The sequence below is a fragment of the Erinaceus europaeus genome, chromosome 21, assembly GCF_950295315.1.
Source record: "Erinaceus europaeus chromosome 21, mEriEur2.1, whole genome shotgun sequence".
Lineage (NCBI taxonomy): Eukaryota > Metazoa > Chordata > Mammalia > Eulipotyphla > Erinaceidae > Erinaceus > Erinaceus europaeus.
In genome coordinates this window covers 7,855,642-7,871,901 of record NC_080182.1, presented here as the reverse complement: position 1 = coordinate 7,871,901, position 16,260 = coordinate 7,855,642, and the positions used below count along the sequence as shown (strand labels likewise).

The following is a 16,260-nucleotide window of genomic DNA, read 5'->3' as shown; positions in this document are numbered from 1 at the left end:
AGGAGGGTTTACATGTTACATCGGAGGCAGAAAATATCCCCTTGAATTTTAAAGACTGCAAATAAATATAGCTTGATCTGTTATACATAATTCATATTAGCAATAACTACTTCAAAATTAATGTTAGCTAATGTGAAGATTATTGGATGGTGTCTCCTAAGCTTTGCTGCAGGCTATTCTCACAAAGATCCCTTAATGCCTTCATTGCTAATTTCCTGAGGCTTAGTTTCTGGTCTCTCCTGATGAAATATTAAGCTCTTTTTAAAAAGAGATTTATCTGAAAAGAAGGAGAGGCAAGCCCCGGTTCAACCCCTCAGATAGGTCTTCCCTTTGGAGAGGCTGAAGCATCACAAAGGAACCAAGTGACCATGAGAGTGGGTAGCACAGGAAGGGCATTTTCTCCTTTTGGACTTGAACTGTCTCTTCCTTTTGCTTTAAGTAAGCCCCCGCCCCCAGACACATACACACACACACACACACACACACACACACACACACTTGTAAGACGTATGTTATTGCTCCAAATGCTGAGAAAACCGTTAATATCCCACTTACTAGAAGATGTAGGAAGACATAAAATAACTATAAAATTGAATACTTGACAACATGTAGCTGTAATCTGGTGATGCTTCCTATTTATAATATAAGCTAGTTCAAAATTAGAGACTTTTAAGTTCTAAAGAGAAGAGACCAGAGTCTTGCTTCATGGTTAAATCTTTCCTCTCTCAGCAAGATGCCTTAAACAAAAACCAATGACACCACACAGAACTAAAGAGCTTCTGCACAGCAAGAATAATGATCACCAAGTCAGGCCAGGGGAAACATGGGCACTCAATTTCTCTGCTCAGAGAGGGATGGTACCTCTGAGGAAAGACACTTGGGAAGGCTGCAGCTAGAAGGGAACATGTGGAGCCTCCTCCCCCTCCTGCTCTAGACTGGACCTGGGAAAGGCCCCAGTGAAGAGAAGGCAGAAGCAGAAGTGACAGTGCCAACCAGACCCTGGTCACATGCCACACCTAGAGGAAGCAGGTGCTGAAGGGACTGGAGGGACAAGGAGACTGAAGAGAAAAGCAAAGGCATGGGCCAGCTCCAGGCTAAGGCCCCACACTCATGGACTAAGCCTTGGGGATGTCCTGGGATTTGGAGTCTGTGAGTGAGTCACCAGAACTGGCTTTGCAGGAACCAGAGAGCCTGGCCTCATGCCCTCACACTGACCCTCACCCACAGAGATGCAGCTCCTGAGCCTTACAGTTAAGTCTTGTGCATGTTTTGAAACACTCTGCTTCCCACCTAGGAAACCTGGTAATTAATAATCTCCACACCTGTCTGAAGAACTTCATAAAAAAGCAGTATGCTGTGCCTTGGTGCACCCATGCCTTTTGAGATTATCTTTACTGGAAAGTCAGAGCAGAGTCACAAGTAATTAAACTCAGTCTGAAAACATGCCAACAGAGATTGTGATCTGGATTAAAACTTAAGCAGGAATCGTAGAGCTGTACTGAGGAGAGAGGACCAAGAGGAAAAGAAATGCATGTCTGGACCTGAAGTAAGCAGAGAGGAAAGGTCCTCAGCACTGCAGCCTGCAGCAGATGTGTGAACACCCCTGTTCTTCAGACAGAGTGTGCCATGCAGAGGATTCTGAGCATTCATACTGCTGAAAGGGTGACCATGAGAGGGAGCCAACCACTCAGGTCCCCTGAAGCCTCAAGACTCCCAATTCACTCCTGTGAGGGTTCGTCAAGATGCCTCTTTTAAGGAACTAAAAGAGAGAATCTGTGGTTAGGTATACAAAATTCCAGTTCCTTTTTAAAAATTTTTAATCTTTATTTACTTATTGGATAGACAGCCAGAAATCAAGAAGGAAGGGGGTGATAGAGAGGGAGAGACAGAGAGACACCTGCAGCCCTGCTTCACCACTCACAAAGCTTTCCCCATGCAGGTGGGGACCTAGGACTGGAACCGGGTCCTTGTGCATTGCAACATGTGTGCTCCACCAGGTGCGCCACTGCCCAGCCCCAATCCAGATAGTTTTATAGCATAGATGTCAAGTAGGAATCATGCAGAAATGACAGTAAAGTGCAGAGAAAGCTCTGGGAAAACAAATTCCTCTGAGAGCCAATAGAAAATGCCTCTGCAGGTGCAAATATTTTTTACTTCATACCTGGGCTAGCTTCCCATTGGCCCGCTGAAATCAGCAGGTGTGGCTACCTTACTAAAAACTCCTCCCAAGGGAGCCAACTGGTGTAGCACCTGGTTGAGCGCAAGTTACAATACGCAAGGACCTGGGTTCAAGCCCCCTACCTTCACGGGGATAGCTTTGCAAGTGGTGAAGCTGTGCTGCAGGTGTCTCTCTGTCTCTCTTCCTCTCTATCATCCCCTCCCTCTCAGTTTCTGGCTGTCTCTATCCAATAAATAAAGCTAATAAAAAATTTAAAAAAAACTCCTCCCACAGTGTGCAAGGTGATTCCATTTGTGCTTTCGAACATCAGTCCCACTCCCATTTCCCTTGCTACTTTCAATTTCTTCCCCACTGGCATGGGGAACATATGATGTTGTGCAACAAAGTGTCCATGTCTTGAATGTTCGTAGTTTCTAAGATTCCTATCCCTGTTAGATTGCTAACAATGCCTTATGTCCACAGTCATGCAGTTAATTAACAATGGATGAATTAAATTCTTTTTTGTCAAACACTGAACTCTGAGTGTTGGTATTCCTAGGAACCAGACCTGGAACCTCTTGCATGCAAGTGCTGTGTGCCAGCAATGAGCACCTCCTTGGCCCATCACTTAATTCCAAATGGTGCAAACTTCCAAGAAAGAAGGCACTACCTCTGACCTCCAGGTGACCTTCACGCAACACTTGTCACATTCACAGCTAAGACATAAAAACTAACCACAAAGTCAGAAGCAACTCGATGTACCCCCCCCCCCCCAGACCAGGTGTCGGAGGCAGAAATCCAGTTATAATGGTTGGACTTTCAGCCATCATGTAACCTGGAAATCTTTCCAGAGAAAAACATGGATTTGAACAGGAGATTGAGAGCCTGCCCCATGCAACCCCAAGTCAACAATGACATAAAACAGACTCCTCCATCCAGAGATACTCACTCATTTATTCAGAAGTGATGATGCTTCTGCAGAGCTCATACTGCAATCTGCTACCAACCCTGGGGACAAGAGAGAAAACTTTAGTCCTAATTGCAGGAAGCTAGTAAATAAGGAGGAGCTAGACCAGCCTCAAACATCCTCAGAGCAGGTGGCAGCTCATCCAGTACAGCACACACATCACCATGAGTGAGGGCCCAGGTTCAAGAGTCCATTTCCCACCTGCAGGCACAAAGCTTCACAAGCAGGGGAGCAGTGCTATGGGTGTCTTATCACACTCTCCTCCTCTCTGTCTCTTACCTATCTGGAAGGAAGGAAGGAAGGAAGAAAGAAATAAAGGAAGAAGCAATGAATGAAGGGAGGAAAGAAGGAAATTTATGCAGGCACTGAACCCACTCTAGTGGTGGCAGTGGCTGCTGCTGCTGCTATTACTACCACTTATTATTATTATTAGGAGGAGGAGTATGACAAGGAGGGGGGGGCACAAGGGCAATGGGAAGGGGAAGAAGACGTTAAAGAAGATGATTTCACTTGGTTGCTTCACATTTGTATTCCATGTTATGTGCAGAAAAGACATTTAGACAAAGACTAAAACTACCGAGTTGTTGTTGTTGTTATTATTTTATTTTATTTTCCTAGAGTACCTTTCAACTCTGGTTTATGGTGGTATAGTGGATTGATTCTGGGACTTCGGAGTCTCTTCACATAAGCATTATACTATCTCCTCTCCCCTTGGGTGCCAGCAGCTCCACATACATGATATCAATGCTCCTGTGTAACTCGTTCATTCTTCTTATTTCAGAGAAATAGAGACACACCACTGCACCAGAGCCTCCCTAGGTGTTGTGGCACAGCCCTGTGCTGCAAGGTCTTAAAACTATTCTCTTCAAATGACAAGGTACCTGTCCAACCAAATGAGCCATCTTCCACCTTCAATTTTATGTTGTATATATGATTTATCAAATTAGTTTTTGAACATATAACTGAGGATTCCAGTGAATATTCTTCCTCAAGAGACAGTGGGCTCAGCAACCTTCAGAGACAGTCTTGAGGGTCAGAGGGAAGCAGATGTTTTTATCCAGCTTTCAGCGTCTCTCCATCAGACTGGGGCAATCCAAGCCAGTCCACAGCAGATCTCTGTTGTACCTCCTACACCTTTCCATTCTGCCTGAAGGTTATGCAAACAAGAAAATACCCAGAGGCAGTGTCTGTACTCCATTTCTCTAAGGAGGCAAAGATGAGCAGGATCCTTCCCCTTATAGTGTTAAGAGATATCTGGCATGAACAGGAGACTCAGCTTTTAGCAGGTAAGGGGAGGAGAGAAATTTCTTTTCCTGTATCCATTAAGTCTCCAGATTCCAGGTCCCAGTAATCTTCCCCCAAACTGTTATTTTCTGCATCCATCAAGAATAACTCACAACCTATACCAGGAATTGTAGCACCAGTCAGATTCTTCTGTGGGACACAATTTCTGGCTGAAGTAACTGAAGACCAGCTGGATTAGGCCTGAGTTGAGTGGCCACTCTGCTCCCCGCTGAAATGGGGCCCCCAGGCTCAAAATCCAAACCAGGCACATGCTGACTGAATGTGGCTTACCAGAAGATTCAGAATTTCTTGAGCTTTCATATCTCCAAATGAACCAATTAATTGCTCAGCACAACCTGTGCTTTTTCCTATTTAATTTGGTGAATTCATTACCCCACTTAGCAGGCTTGACCTTTTCTAAGAGGAAGGCCCTTGGGTTAGTGTGTGCAGCTTCCTTAGAAGAATGAGAACCTTGGAACAAAGGGGTTCCAGAGAGGCCTTTGTCAGCTCTTCTCCTGATTTGAGATGAACAGCTGGAGAAACAGAGGTCTGGAGCAGTTAATTGGTTTAGTCAAGGTCACCCAACTAGTCAGTATGGCACTGAGTTCAGAGTCAGAGCTTGGTCCCATGGAACTGCTTAACAAGAGAGAAATCTAATGACTTGTAGGTTAATGAATACAAGTATATTCCTTAGGTTAATGCAGCAAAGCCCTGGATATTGCAAAAGCATGAAATGATTTGAAGCTAGTTAAATGCAAGGAAAAATTAGAAAGTGAGGCTTGGGCCAAAGTTAAATAATTCCAGGAAGGCATCTCATCTCTGTACTCTCAACACACCCTATGCCTGTGTCAACCCCAACACCAGACCATTTTCTGTATCATTTGTATTTCAGGCTGTTTTATGCCTGAATCTTAATCGGCATTCTAACAGGGAAGTAATCTTCTTCTTTTTTTTAATATTTATTTTATTTATTTATTCCCTTTGTTGCCCTTGTTGTTTTATTGTTGTAGTTATTATTGTTGTTGTCATTGTTGGATAGGACAGAGAGAAATGGAGAGAGGAGGGGAAGACAGAGAGGAGGAGAGAAAGATAGACACCTGCAGACCTGCTTCACCACCTGAAGCAACTCCCCTGCAGGTGGGGAGCCGGGGCTCGAACTGGGATCCTTATGCAGGTCCTTGTGCTTTGCGCCACCTGCGCTTAACCCACTGTGCTATAGCCCAACTCCCTGGAAGTAATCTTCTTTAAAAAAAAGTCTTAGTAGATGAAAAAGAGTGGAAGGCAGGTCTTGAAGGTCTCTGTATAATGACATCTAGTCAGACAGAGGTAGGTAGTGGGACAGTGGCACAGGGACTGAGAGAAGGGTCATGTACCAGAGGAGAGGGTCTGGGCCACCTTTCTTTCACAGCCAACTTCAAGGACACAGTGACCTTGGACCCAAGCTTCACCAGGCAAAGAAGAGCAGAGATATTAACTTTCATTCAAAATTAATAATAATAATAACCACAACCCTGGCTTTTATTTAGAAGGATCTCAAAGGAATGATAGCTTTGCACATGTGTTTACAAGCAGGTCAAAGTAGAGAGAGAGAACAGTCCAGTCCTCTCCTGGAGAAACATAGCTTTGTCTTCCAACACAAGCTTTCTGGTAAATGAAGGAGAGGAGATAGGGCACTGGATAACATGGCTGAGGAGACTATAGCTGTTTCTGATCCGAGGGTATTAACATTTGTTGGCAGGTTCAGGGATGAGGACAAGGCTGGCTGGGCACTAGGTAGAGACCACAGTCATGAATGAGTGGGCAGGGCTATAAGCTGCTGAATAGAGACCCAGAAAGAGGGGACCCAGGCACCCTACAGAGCCATCTCAGCTGCATAGTACTGAGAAATTCCACAAGCATTTGCATCTCCTCCAGGGGGCCTCTACTCTTGGAGAAATACATTAGAATTGTAATTCTTGTCTCCTGGGCTGAGGGTTTTTTTCTTTCATTTTAAATTTTTTTTTCTCATTTTACTGATAAAGAAAGGGATGCAAAGCTCTTAAGTGGAGTGGCAAAGTCCCAGTTAGTGAGCCCTGGGAAGGGATGGAGTGTGAAATTTAGACATTTGTTGGGGTTTCTTTCACTCCTAAGGGAGTTCTGATCTGTGACCTGTGACGCCAAGTGTTGCAATTTGGTTTTGTTGAATACAGAATATATTTATATAGAAATTATAGACACTTTATGTATAATAGCTTTATATGTATACAGTCCTCTTTTTTTTTTTCTTTTAGTTGGGGGGATTAATGATTTATAGTAAGTACTGCTGTTGACACATGGGTAAACTTTTTCATCTCACTATGATAGGTGTATGCAAGACACTCTCACCCCTAGCCTAGGTCTCCCTCTACCATCATGCACTAGGACTGAAAGCCCCCTCACTCTTCCCAGAGTCCTTTGCTTTGGTACAATACACCAAACCCAGTACAAATTCTACTTTGTGAAAATTTCCCCTTTCTATTCTATTTCTCAAGTTCCACGTCTGAGTGAGATCATCCTATATTCACCCTTCTCTTTCTTGCTGATCTCACTTGACATAACTCCTTCCAGCTCCGTCCAAGATGAGGTGAAGAAAGTGGATTGATTTTTCATAGTGAGTAGTATTCCACTGTGTATATACACCACAGCTTTCTTAGCCACTCATCTGTTGTTGGACACTAGGTTGCTTCCATGTTTTGACTATTGCAAACTGTGCAGCTATGAACATAAATATGCACAGATCTCTTTGGATGGGTATGTTTCTTTAGGATCTATCCCCCACCCCAAAAAAGGAATTTCCCAGTCACAGGGTAGGTCTATTTCTAACCTTCTGAGAATTTACCTAAACTCACTGGGGTTGAACCAATTTACTTTCCCACCAGCAGTTAAAAAAAAAAAAAAAAAAACAGAAGTAAGCACTTAAATATTATTAAACAGGGCTGGGTGGCGGCAACACATGGTTGAGTGTACAATACAATGCACAAAGACCCAGGTTTAAGACCCCTGTCCCCACCTGCAGGGAGAAAGCTTCATAAGTGGTGAAGCAATGATGCAGGTGTCTCTGTCTCTCTCTTTCCATATATCCCCCCTCAATTTCTGGCTGTCTCTATCCAATAAATAAATAAAAGTAATACAAAAAAGTTAAATTATTAAACAATATAGTAAGGTGGCAGGCTACAAAATTAATATACAAAAGTTAGTGGCATACTTTTATACAAACACTAAGTCAGAAGAAGAAATCCAGAAATTAGTCCCATTTACTATAGCAGCAAAATCAATAAAGTACCCAGGAATAAACTTAACAAAAGAAGTGAAAGACTTGTATACTGAAAATTATGAGTCACTATTCAAGAAAGCTGAAAAAGATACAAAGGCATGGAAAGATATCCCATGTTCATGGATTGGAAAAATTAACTGTCAAAAAATGATTATACTACCCAGAGTCATATCCAAATTTAATGTAATTCTCACTAAGGTCCTACCAGTTTTTTAAAAAGAATATAGAGAAAGCTATAAAGTTTTATCTGGAACAAAAAATATCTAGAATCACCAAAGTAATCTTCAGAAAAAAAAAAAAGAACAAACAGGACACATCCCACTCCCAGAATTTGAACTACATTATACAGCCACTGTAATCAAAAAGCCTGATACTGGGACATAAGTAGACACACACAGTGGGATAGAATTCATAGCCTAGAAATAAGCCCCCACATCCCTGGACATCTAAGTTTTGACAATGGGGCCCAAACTATTAAATGGGGAAAGGTTCTGGGAAAATTGGGTTGAAAATGTGCAGAAAAGGTGAAACTGAACCACTACATTTCACCATAAAAAAGTAAACTCCAAATGGATCAAGAAATTGAATGTTAGACCAGAAACCATCAAATAGCTAGAGGGAATTATTAGCAGAATTATTTTCCATCTAAGTTTTATAAGCATCTACAATGACACAAGTCCAATCACAAGGAAAACTAAAACACAAATAAGCCAATGGAACTACATCAAATTGAACAGTTTCTGAATAACAGAAGGAACCTAAACAGACTCCTTACAGAACAGAAGATCTCTACATGCCATACATCAGACAAGCCTAATAGCCAAAATGGGGTGAAGATAAGGATAGAATATTCACTGAGGAAGAGATCCAAAGGGCCAACAGACTATATATATTCCAAGTTACTGATTAGTAGAGAAATGCAAATAAAGACAATAATGAGTTATCACTGCCCTCCTGTGAGAATATCATAACGGTAAAAACAAATTTGGAGAGGTTAAGTGGTAAAGGAACCCTCCTGCACAGCAATTTTTTAATTTTTTTTTATTATTATTACCTTTATTTACTGGACAGAGACAGTCAGAAATCAAGAAGGTAGAGACAGAGAGGAAGAAAGAGAGACCTGCAGCACTGCTGCACCACTTGCAAAGCTTTTCCCCTACAGGTGGGTGTCGGGCTGAGCTTCACTAACGGGAGACAGATGACCCGGGACTCATGGTAGAGCTGTACGCAGTATCTCTTTATTCATGCAGAACGCAGCACAATCTCAGCCATTCTAAACTAAACTAAAACTAAAACAAACAATGTTGTCTTTATATATACTTCCCAAGTAGGGTGTGAACAGGATGTGACATAGAGAGGGTGGAGAGAAAAGTGACCGGTGAAAATCAGGGTGTGACAAGGAGAGGGGGTGGAGCAGGCAAGAATTCTACCACTGAACCACCAATGCCATGGAGGGAGGGTGGTGCTTTATGTAAATATAAAAATGATTTATGTAAATAGACCGCAGCTTTGAGTGGGATCAAACCAATCCCTATACAGGCATACCGGTGCTTGGTTAAGCAGAAGCCAGGGGGAGCTGGCATACTACCCAACAGGTGAGGATCAGGGGCTTGAACCCAGGTCCTTACTCATTGTAACATGTGTGTTCAACCAGGTGTGCAACTGCCCAGTCCCTCAAATTGGTTTTCTTCAGTCAGATCTCTATTGTTTAGTAAAGATGTCAACCTGAAAGATCTCAGAATGAGGAAGTGAACCTTAAAGCTCCTGCAGTGAGGAACTGTTATCCTCCCTGTAATTCTAAACAAAACAAGCTATGACTAAGCCACAACAGCACAACTCCTCCCAGAATTACACCATCCTGCCACCCACATCCTCACAGCATATAAAAACCTGCTGGCTTTTTGAGAAATGGCACCGAACTGGACATTTTAAAATAAAGCTGCCTTGGCTCTGAGGAGTATGTGTCTCTCTGCCTGTGCCCCCACACGTGATTTTTCTATAAAAAGCCACATAGATAATCATTCTGATACCTTTTTTTTTATGTTTGGACAAGGTTCCCAGTACCCTCAACAAGAAAATAAGAGTACACCCTCCAGCCTCTAATCATCCTCCTCTCCATACTCTATCAAGTCAGTCTGATGGGCAGCCTCCCCCCGACATCCATATGCCCACACGTGCAAGTGCTGGCTCTACAGATGAATCACCAGGCTACTGCACCCAGCTAACAGTCAGACATTTAGCATCTTGCTGAGAGAGATTCCCAGTGTATTCAATATTACAGGACTGTTTTCTTTGGATGGACTCGCTAAGTATTTGATATTGGATTTCTGCAAGGATACGTCTATCTAAATAGAGGCTAATCACATCATTTCACTCTGTCTCTTCTGAGGGAGCAGGGTTCATTACAGTCTCGAAAACTCCTTGGACATTTCTGTGACTCTGGACATGCCTAAAGGGGGCAGTTACACGGTGACTACCTTGACCTTCTGTTTTCTGCTTCTCCTTCTCACCCCACAGACAGGAGCATGTGGTATGGGTCTCAACAGAGAAAGCAGCTACAGCAACCCATGCACCCGGGAGGGCGATGTCTTATCACTCTTCTTATTCTCTGCAGTGTCACAAAACCATTGAGTTCTATATACTAGGTGCTTAAATAAAACTCAACCACCTTGACAGGCACCCACCTAGTTATTTATGTAGCATCACCAGGCACATGCACCTAAGGTACTAGCAATAGGAGGTATGAATCTTGTGGTCTAGATTAACTGAGTGACATCTCAGCTACAATCACCCATTTCTGCTTGCTGACTCATTGACTGTGGAGCTGGGCCTCCTGTTTGTGCAACTTCACCTCTCTCAGACCCAAGTTCCCATTCATATATATATATATATATATATATATATATATAGAGAGAGAGAGAGAGAGAGAGAGAGAAAGATATCATAGCATTGGGACTTCCCTTGGTGGAGTGGCCCCTTCCTTGTGGAAACTAGGGCTTGAATTGGTGCATCACACATAGCAAGAAACACATCCTATCTAGTGAGTTATCTCTCCAGTCCAAAAAATTATATGTTTATTCTGAGAGGGAGAGAGGAAGAGAGTGGACCAGAGCATAGCTCAGCTCTGGCATGAGGCAGTGCTGGGGATCAATTCTGTGGCCTGTAGGGGACTCTGAAGTGCAAGACCTGTGCTCTAACAGGCTGAGCTATCTCTCTGGTCCTAACTTTTTTTTTTTGTAGCAGATGACAGAAACCTTTTAAACGCAGGCAAGTTCCTACAGGAAAGGAATCCAGAGCAAAGGCCACAGATGGGTGCTTATATTTCTCAATTTGGAATGCCCATCACTCTGGCCCTAGCTGTACTTGGACCCCACCCCAGGGATCTGTGGAGACTGAGATGGACTGACTCTGGTTCTGAGGAGTTGATTCTGGCTGGCCATTGTCAGCTAAGAACCCATCTCTGACCCAGGCAGCTGCCGCCAGCGTGCTGTGGGCCCCTGGGTAAACTCATGGCTTCTCAGGCAGCCTGGGAGAAGCAGCAGTGCCCCCGGGAGAGGAAAGCAAGAATCAACCTCAAAATATGACTGTAGCACTGGATGCTCCCGTTGATGGGATTCAAGAAACAGTTTTAGTCCCTGCTCTTCTTCCCCTGGGTCTGCCTACAAACAGTCTAATGCTTAACTCTGACTTTGTGTCATTAAACTCTCACACTTGCCAAAATAGTGGCATGCTTTTAACCACAGCCTGAATGTTCCTGGAAAGATTTATTTTAGGTATTCTGCAGGGGAACAGAGCAGGGCTAATCCTGACTACTTTGCTTTCTATGTACTGAGCCAAGTTATTCTAGAGGAACTGAGACTTCTGAACTCACCCAAGAAGTAGCATCTACTATATCATTGTAGGGGGGCATTGTGTTTATTTGTTTTGGTTTTTTTTACATACAGGAAGATGGCAGAGAATGGGTGAGGCATTTTTGTGTTTGCGCTAACAGCAATCTGCAGCAGATCCCCTTTCTATTCCTCAACCAAAGACACTTTAACTTTTTCTCTGTAGCACAATCATCACAGTTAAGATAGCATGTTAAGCCTTCAACCTTCTCTTGCAAAGCAAGGAGACAACAAAATCGAGGTCAGATGAGCCAGAAATTCCATTTAGGAAACAGTTAGGAAAATCGACCTCTTAATGAGCATGCTGTGTAGTCCTCTCCCTTCCCCCTACTTGTTCTTTCTCAAAATAGAATCTAAATAATAAAGTCATTACATGGAGCTAATAGTTGTGCCTTCAGGGGAACTACAACTGGAAGCCACTGAGGAAAAATGCCCCAGGACATATTTCCTAGATCCCTTGCAATGAAAGGTTAAGTCATTTCTCCTGCAATTCTGGGTTTAACTTCAGGGCATAATGGTTAAGCAAAAAGCCTGAGACTCTGAGGTCCCAGGTTCAATCCCTAGTACTACCATATTCCAGAGCTGAGCAGGACTCTTCTTTCTCTATCTTCCTCTATTTTCTCTCGGTATCTCTCTCATTAAGGGGGCCATGTGGTAGCACCCAATGTTATCATGTGCAAGAATCCAGGTTCAACCTCCCCCCCCAGTCTCACCTGCAGGGGGTGATGCTTCAAGAGTAGTGAGGCAGTGCTTCAAATGTCTTGCTTTTTCTCTGTCCCATAAGTGAATTAGCACAATAGTTAAAAGGTCATTCTTTCCTTAGCTTTCAAGGTGATGCCCATGATGGCTGCTTCAGCAGACAGAAGAATGGATGGAGGTATAGATGAACCCCCACCTCAGAGAGTGCATGCCTTAGAGGGATACAGGGTGTTGAGGAAGAGTCCATGAGTGGCACTGAGTGGATGGCTGATGGATGGATGGATGGATGGATGGATGGATGGATGGATGAAAGGATGGGTGGATGGATGGATGGATAAAAGGATGGGTGGATGGGTGGATGTGTGGGTAGATGGAAGATGGATGAATAGATGGGTGAGTGGGTGGATAGATAGATGGAAGAATAATAGGTGGATAGGAGGACAGATGGGTAGATGAGTAGATTGGTAGGTGGCTAGATGAATGGGTGGATGGATGATGGCTGGATAGGGGCTGGATAGGTAAATGGATAGATGGATGATGATGGCTAGTTATGTAAGTACATATGTGGATAACTGAGTGGATGGTGGATAGATGGATGGGCGCATATAAGTGGGTAGAATGGAAGATGGACGATAGATGGACACATGAATAGGTGGCTGGATGATGAAGAAGGGGGGGGTGGACTAGCTGAATTCGGAAGAGTTAACCTTCTCCGTTAACTGTGCTCGGCTTGTAAGGATGCACACCTTGTCTCTCCCCTACTGTGCCCATCTGCCCAGCGACCCGACCCCATCAATCTCTGCGATGCTCCCGCTGGCAGCCTCTCTCCAGAGCTTCACCCTGTGCTGCTGTTCACACAGAGGAGCCGGGAGTGCTCGGAGGAGTCAGCAGCAGGGAGGATACAGCCCTGGGGAGGACTTGGAGTGCAGCATGCGTCTCCCTCCTCCTGAGCACTGTCAGTGTGTCCCGGGCATAGCGTCATGTTGGGGGTGGCCTGGGTCCTCCCTGATGACATCTGGGTGTGTGGCTGTCTCCCCGCCCTGAGGTCCTGTGACTGAGTGATAATGAGGACAGTCTGACCCACCTTCTGCCAGCGGGCCAGAGGCTCCTCTCCAGCAGCGCTCCTGAAGCAGCGTCCCTGGACATTCGAACTCGGGCCAACGTGGCTCCTGTGTAGACAGCAGGTTGGGGACCTACTTTGGAAGCGTCTGCTGAAGGGGGCCAAGGGGCAGTGGGGATGGGAGAACACTGGGTTCCCGGTGTTGTCTGGCTCCCGCCTGGAATCACTCCGGTCACCCTGGACGTCCACTGGACTCCGCACCAGCATGTGCGGCGGCCCATGAAGGAGCCAGAAGAAAGGCTCCTCAAGGAAAGCCTGCTCCTGCTCAGGTCGACTCCGTCCAGGGGGCCAGGCTTCAGGGAGGCAGAGTTGCGTCACAGGACTACATCACGGAGTGCGCACATCACGTGACTACGCCACAGCGTGCACACGTCACATGACTACGTCACAGCGTGCGCACCTGTGGATTAAGTCGCAGCGTGTACACGTCATAGGGCTGCGCCACCACGCTATAGTAGTGCTAGTTACGTCACAGTCGCTCGCCTCACAGAGTTGCGTCACAAGCTGCTTCTGAAGGTCAAATTCAGTCACGCACGGCCCTCCTCCTCCAGGTGAGATGAGACATCACGGCGAGGCGGGGGCCTGCTGGGCATCCCTGTGTCCATGCTGCCCCCCTGGGCTCCAGCGCCACTGCAGGGACACAGTGGCCGTGCCATATTGTTTCAGGGTGACATCAGGAGCGGTGCAGGGACATGACCGAGCCGATGCCTTGACCCCATCTCCCCGTGTAAATCACCCCCTCCTAAAAATAAAGCACTCTAGGTCTGGAGGATCTGCCCTCCCACCACCACTGTGGCTGCACTATACATGGCTCCACCATTCCTGGGGCGGGGGGGGGGGTTGAGTGTCTACCTTCCACAGATAGTGAGAGAAAGAGAGGGAGAGATAAGGAGACAGAGACCCCTCAACACCGCTCCACCACTCTGGAAGCTTCTTAGGCATGATGATGATGTCATGTGGTGACTAGGGCTCGAACCCGGGTCCTAATGCAGAGTGCTGTCCCCCCTGAAGGCAACTTGCAAATAAAAGAGAATAGAGCCTAACACAGGCTCGAACCTGGGCTGTGCTCTGACTCCTGCCAGCACCTCGCTGTGACCACAGCTGGCCCCTGACTCTGGGTGGACAGGACCTGGACTGCACCAGGGGACCTGGGTGATGTCATGGAAGCCTGCTCCAAAACCAGCAAGTGTTGTATGCTTTACATTGGGTAGTTCTTCTCTGCCAAGAAAATTACATCAGTCCTGTTAATTTCACGGGCCTGCTTGGCCCCGCCCCAAGGAACCCCGAGAGAGGGTTCCTGAGTCCGAGAGTTCCTGAGTTCCTGAGTTCGAGAGTTTCTGAGTTACAGAGTAAGAGAGAGTTCCACAGTGGAAGAGTTTCAGGGGGTTCCCCAGTACGAGAGTGCCAGAGTTGGAGGGTTCCTGAGTTCCTGAGTTTGAGAGTTTCAGAGTTACAGAGTAAGAGAGAGTTCCACAGTGGAAGAGTTTCAGGGGGTTCCCCAGTACGAGAGTGCCAGAGTTGGAGGGTTCCTGAGTTTGAGAGTTTCAGAGTTACAGAGTAAGAGAGAGTTCCACAGTGGAAGAGTTTCAGGGGGTTCCCCAGTACAAGAGTTCCAGAGTTGGAAAGTTCCTGAGTTCCAGAGTAAGAAAGAGTGCTTGCGCCGCCGCAAAGAGACAGCAGAGTTCTGTTTGGTGATTAGTTTGGTTTAGTTTATGAATCCTTGTTCCTGAATAAAGAAATACAGCTTTCCTGCCCAGCCGTTGTCTCCGCGTCTCTGTTATCCGCCGTGAAGCTAGCCCGGCCAGCCAGAGCCTTCCGAATTTTAACAACAAGCGAGGTTGGCCTCCTGGGGAGGAAGGAGGAGTCTTGGTCAGAATGGAGGGCTGGGGTCAGGAGAGCCACCCAACCCAGGATGGCAGAGGTCCCAGGGAAGAAGGATGGGGGACAAGGCTAGGCAGAGTCATAGTTCAAGTGTCAGGGGCTCTGTCCACACTGGTCACATCTGGGAACCTGAAAAACCTGTCCCATCATTCAGGGGTTCACAGAGGCCTCCTTGCCGCCTGGGGGTCAAGTAGGGTTCTGCCACCTGTGCCATGGGCGTGGCAAGGAGACACTGGAGCCAGCAGCTGCCTCCGACCCTGTCACCCAGGTCCCATGGGAACAGCCACCATGAGACAAGGGCTCCCAATGACTTGTTTTGTATTGCTTGCGCTTGTTTCTGTGTTTGATCAGCTTGGCACTGTGTTAGTGTTTCTATTGTCCAGGTCTCTGTGCAGAGAACATGGTCATGTCCCCTCCCCCCCCATGGTCAATTCCAGGCTGACGACGGGGAAACTGTGTAGTGTTGGGCTGAAGATCCTTTAGAATTGCCACAATCTTACTGCCAGATTATTATGTATGGATAATGACTCTGAAACCAATACAGGTTGAGAAATTGTCCAGAGCCGTAGAGGACATGTGTGATCACAGGCTCTTAGATTGTGAGGCGTCTTTGTCAAGAGAAAGCTTGAGGGGCTGGGTGTTGGTGCTCCTGGTTGAGTGCACATTACACTGCACAAGGACCCGGGTTCAAGCCCCCAGTCCCCACCTGCAGGGGGAAAGATTCACAAGTGGTGAAGCAGGGTGAAGCTGTCTGGCTGTCTCTCTTCTCTATCTTCTCCATCCCTCAATATCTAGCTGTCTCTATCAAATATATGAAAATTAAAAAATAACTTGAAACAGCCTCTATTCTGTCCAATAAGCTAATATGTATGTATGTGTATGCATGCATTTATATATGAATACTAAAGACCCCCTAAAAGGACTAATTCAGTGATCAAGAATTCCTAGAGAATGTAACTTCTGATACACTAC

General features: G+C 45.7%; 1 long non-coding RNA gene across 1 annotated transcript in view; it reads right to left on the bottom strand.

Annotated features, from left to right (window-relative positions):
• LOC132535272 (uncharacterized) overlaps positions 1-13,524 on the bottom strand; it is a 115,737-nt gene extending 102,213 nt beyond the window's left edge. The window contains exons 1-2 of the long non-coding RNA XR_009547043.1: positions 13,372-13,524; positions 3,108-3,166 (exon numbers count right to left, since the gene is read on the bottom strand). This is a non-coding gene — a long non-coding RNA (uncharacterized LOC132535272). The remainder of the gene's footprint in view (positions 1-3,107; positions 3,167-13,371) is intronic.
• Between the last annotated feature and the right edge of the window lie 2,736 nt (positions 13,525-16,260).